Source organism: Lactuca sativa, chromosome 3, assembly GCF_002870075.4.
Source record: "Lactuca sativa cultivar Salinas chromosome 3, Lsat_Salinas_v11, whole genome shotgun sequence".
Lineage (NCBI taxonomy): Eukaryota > Viridiplantae > Streptophyta > Magnoliopsida > Asterales > Asteraceae > Lactuca > Lactuca sativa.
The window spans coordinates 253,784,093-253,789,510 of record NC_056625.2 but is presented as its reverse complement, the minus strand read 5'-3'; the positions used below and the strand labels follow the sequence as shown (position 1 = coordinate 253,789,510).

The 5,418-nt window shown below is 37.6% G+C and overlaps 1 pseudogene; it reads right to left on the bottom strand.

Moving 5' to 3' along the window:
* Nucleotides 1-615: 615 nt before the first annotated feature.
* On the bottom strand, nucleotides 616-4,442 carry LOC111896444 (putative disease resistance RPP13-like protein 1; annotated as a pseudogene).
* Between the last annotated feature and the right edge of the window lie 976 nt (nucleotides 4,443-5,418).

The window sequence follows — 5,418 nt, the reverse complement described above, 5'->3', positions numbered from 1 at the left end:
CCTTAAGAAGTGATACAAAACAAAATTCATCTCAATTTTCAATTTGATACCAGTCAACTATTTTAGTTGCGTGTATTTTCAAAAACTCAGCAAAAAAATAAGAGCATCCTATGAGTGGAGGGGTCATCAAAATATAGAACATATCAATCATTATTTTCAATTGGGTAAGAAGCCATTAGTAGCTAGCTATTAGTAAATTGATCACGTTATCTTAAAGATCATGTGTAAAGTGATTCATGATTTTAGCATATCTATATGGATTTTTCATACTTTGCTAAATTAATGTTCATGATTTCAAAATCTAAACAGTAAAACTTTAACAAATGAAAATTCTAGGATCAATCCTACCATAAACGGTCGATAAGAATTCCATTAACCGGTATTTCACAAATATAGAGAGTATCATATTTGTAGGTGTCAAAACCGACCTATTTAATGAAGGCATGTCGTCTTAAATCATATTGATCAACAAAAAGAAACAGTAACATTAAACAGATCATCAGTAAGCATATGAATGTTAACTGAGACAGAGAACTTTCATGGAAAGACATAATTGATAATTGTATTGAAATAATATTAAAAAGAAGTCAAAGGCATACCTAGACATTAAACTTGTAATTGGGAGTCACTGTTGTTGAAGTCGGGGATGAGGGAGATGTGGGGCCAATAGGAGCCTCCTCTACTAATTCTTTCCTTCAGATTTGGGCATTTATATATTATCAAAGCCAGAAGTGAAGGCAACAAGTTTTCTGGTAGATCTTTCGTCTTCGGGCAGTTCTCAATGAAGAGACGTTGGAGGGAGGTGAAGGTAAAAGATGTGACAATTGATCAAAGTTTTTCACATTGTCAGATGGTCCGCCATACAATGTTAGGTAATCAAGTGAGGCTGGAAAATTCTGTGGGCCCCACTCTGAGATGGGCTTCTTCATCCCTCCTATTTCAAGCTGACACAACTTCGGAGGCCAAAGCCCACGAGGAAAGGATGCATCCATACTTGCACACTTTTGAATTGTCAGGCGTGTTAACGAGGTGAGATTCAGCAATTCATGGTCAGGAAATGACTCCATACTCAGACAGTCTGATATATATAATCTGTTCAGGTGAATGAAGCAACTCAATTCACTGATGGATTTCAGATTCGGCCAATTATGTATATGTAGTGATTCAAGCATCTGCATTTTTGAGTTTATAAGAACCCTTGTCTTGTCTTTTCTTCCCAACTCCTTTTTCAATAGTTTCTTGCAATTGATAATGAAAACTGACTTGAGCTTCTGCCCTCCTCCTGTTGGGAAGGAGATGGATGTAATTGAATCACAACTTTCAATATCCAAATCCTCCATGCTATCTGGACAACTGCAGTGCTCCAATCTGTTACAATCCCATACTTTCAACCTCCTAAAAGATGTTAGGCTGCTCCCACTATGAATGTTATCCTCTTCTTTCTCCCCTAAACTCATTAAATTTCCACATTCACATAAATCCAACCTCTTTAAATTCATAAGAACCTTACTTGCCTCTGCTTCTGATTCCCACAAGTATCTTATTTCATTACATTCCCTGATGTTTATTTCTTCAACTGCCCCAAGACACCCAATCATACCTCTCCACACCTCATCAGTAAGCCCTGAAATATCATCTATTTCCAACTTGGTGATTGACAAAGCTATATCAACCAGGCTTTTCAATACACCATGACCACATTTTCTTAGTTTCAGAACCCTTAGTGAAGGTAGTGCTTCAAGGGAGACCTGGACCAGATTAGGACAATCTTCAATACGAAGCTCTTGAAGGCAAGGAAAGGCACCACTATTTGTTGACCATTCCTCCCACCCTGACATACTATCAAACCGTAGGATTTCAAGTGAAGGAAATGCAAGGTCGGTCCCAAGAAACTCCAAACCTACAACCTTCACCTTACTCATCCCACCAATAATCAGCTCCTTCAGTGATGGCAGTTGCCCAAGTCTTGGTAGAGATGTACATTCTTCACACCCTTCTATCGACACTTTAGTCAACCGAAGAAACGAGGGATCCCCAACCCAATTTGGAAACTCTGTATAGCTATATGATATAATTCTAAGTTTCTCTAGAGTACCATTATGAGGCATCAACTCATTGAGGACCTCTTTTTCAAGTGTTCCCATTCAGAAAACATTAAACTCGGATCCCCAATTCAACTCTAACTCACTAAACCTTTTTTGAGAGAAGTTCACCTCACGTGCATCCACTGCATTTTCCACTTTTCCCAGCCCGCCAATACAAACTTTCCCATGGAGATTTTGCAAGTTCTTAAGCTCGGTTAATTTTAAGCCAATATCACTCGAGAGAGTGTGAAGACTTTTCAACTCACCAATCCCTAAGGGCATCTTCTTCAACTTCCAACTACCCCTCATGTCAAAATGCTGCAAATTTTTAAGCTTTGAGAAGCTCTCAGGCAACTTAACTAAATAGTCACAGCCAGAAACAATCAGCGTCTGTAAATTATAAAGATTGCAGACATTTTCCGGTAAATGTGTGATTTCAGTATGAGATAGATTAAGATACCGCAAGTGCTTCATACTACCGACGACTTCTGGTACCTCACTTATTATAAGACCACTCAAACTTAGGACCCTTAACAATGGTAACTCCTGAAGTAAGTCATTCAACACCTTGTTTGATAAGAAAAACATCTTCCAATCTTCTACCACCCCAGCAGACAATGCTAAAAATGTTCTCAAATTTTTAGCTCCTCTAAATGGCTCGAACCTTTTGTACACTATGTAATCCTCACAAACAAATGACATATGGCGGTGCTTCTCCAAAGCTTCCATCCTAAATTCCTTCTTCATCTCTATGTCTAACCTTGAAAAAAATTCTTCAGCAACAAATGTAGCCAAATCATTCATTAGGTCATGCATCACAAACAACGCTTTGTTATTAGGAGCATGTTGAAAAAATGACCTTGACAACAACTCTTCAAAATATTCAAGACCGAACCGTTGCTTTGACTTGTTTGTAGATGGTCGGTGCAAAAACCCTTCTGCCATCCACAATAGAATCAACTCCTCCTTGTCGAACAAATAGTCCTTGGGGAACAGGGAGCAGTATGCAAATAACAGCTTCAAAGAGGCAGAAAGATCATTGTAGCTTAGTCTAAGAGCCGGAACAATCTCATCGCCATTTCCTAACCTCCATATCTCACTATCCAACAGCTCCTTCCATTGTTCCTCATCTGTTTTTGTCCTTAATAACCTCCCAAGTGTTCTTAAGGCTAAAGGTAAGCCATCACATTTCTTCACAAACAGTTCTCCATGTGGCCTTAGTGTTGGATGTGAATCAAAGTTATCTACACCCAATGCGTGTTGAGCAAACAAAGACAAAGCATCGTCATGTGATAGACCTTGCAAAGGGTCTTGATGAGGAAAACCCAGCTTTCTTAGCAATTGCTCCTTCCGAGTTGTCATGATTATTCTACTTCCAGGAGACCCCGCAAGGAATGGGCCCACTAATTTCTCCCAATCACCATAGCTTTCAGACCACACATCATCCAAAACTATTAGAAATAGCTGGTTCATAAATTCCTTTTTAAGAGCTTCTTGAAGCAGATTTAAGTCTTCAAACTCTTTCTTTTCCCCGGTCACAGATTGATAGATAACTTTGCTTATGTTGAGGATATTAAACTCATCAGAAACACAAACCCAAGCCCTGAGTTCAAAGTGATCTTTCACTTTCTTTTCATCATACAAGAGTCTAGCTAGAGTTGTTTTGCCAACTCCACCCATACCAACTATGGGCACGATGCTGAAGTTTTGACTCCCTGATTCATCTCTATCCCCCAACAGCTTCTCCAGCAATTTTTTCTTATCATCTTCACATCCCACAATACCGCTTTCATCTACCAAAGACGCCTCATACCTTTCAATTTTTGACTTTTCAAATGTTATCACACTTAAACCAAGATTATTTTTTGCCTCTACCAGTTCTTGTAACTTGGTGGCAATATCATCTAATTTGGCATGCATCCTATTACTTTGTGAGAAACTTGTGCAACAACTTGGGATTAGTTTTCTTACCATACTGGCTCCTCGCTCAACTCACGATGAATAGCTTCTGTTGCAAGATCATCAAGTAGGTCGTCTATGTCATAAGCCAAATGTTGGAGATCATTCAGCCATCTTTTAACGGTTTCATTAGTTACTTCCTTCTGAGAAGCATCATTAAGCAGATCTTGGATTTGGTCTACTGTCTTCTTCAATTTCTTGAGCTCAGATTCAATTCCTTTGGAGCGAACAATCTTCTTCAAGGCTTCAGAGGCCAGCTTTTCAAACACCACTGTCAAGAAGGCAGAAAGAACGATTTCAGCCATTTTTTATGGCAAGAGCAGAGAATATAGTAGAGATATGGATGAAGAGAGAATGATATCAATTATCAAGAGATGTTGATGAATTGGATGAACAGAGATCGATTTCAATTATTGTTTACAGTGAATATGTGGATTAAATTAACGCCTACCACAAATTTGTGGGCCCAAAAGTTGCAAGTTGCAATTGAGGAGTTTCAACGAAAACATGGCGAATTGAAACTTCTTTGTCGAGGTAAAAATTCCATGGACCGATAATTCTTTGCATCAAAGAAAAATGATGAACTAAACCCGCTCCTCAGTCAGCCCATGAGGACAAAAATAATCTATACTTCATGGCCTTCTTCTCTTTCTACTTCCACCGGCGTTTCTCCAATGTTACCAACTCCGACGATTCTGACTCCGGCAGCCATCAGTTCATGCTACATTTTGATAGAGATATACATTGCGGATCATGATGTTTAATGTGAAGAGTTAAGGAATTGAAGCCAGCGGCGATTCCGCGGGCGGAGACGGAAATTTCTGAACTGGCCCATGATTCGTCTGGTCAAAATTTTTATGAGTAATGGCGGTGGGGCCACTTGATTTACGTTTTTGTTTAGATAAACATGAAAAAAAAAACTTAAAATTAGAAGATTTTATTTAAGAAGTATTTTTTAGTTACAACCTTCCTTAAAACCTCTCTAACTACTATTTGTTAATTTTTCTTATGTTCAAATATTTCAGAAATATGCACACACATAAAAGATAACTAATATTTATTAATTTTTTTTAAGTACAAATAATCTAAGAAAATGCATAACACATAAAAGATTATTGAGTGGATTTACAAAATTTTGAGTTGATTTTAGATAGGTGAAAAAGATGTGTTAAAAATAACGGTGGCATTTTTCTAATATTTATCAAATTATAAAACTATTTTTTAACTCTTAAATACTTAACTTTTTCTGTAATCCATATCTCTAATATCTTAAGTCAGGTCCTTTCCCAAATCAAGAAACATCTCCACAACTATCTATATAAAATCTATAGAATAATATATAGAAGAAACGATTAATCATAGCTTCTTCCTAAAT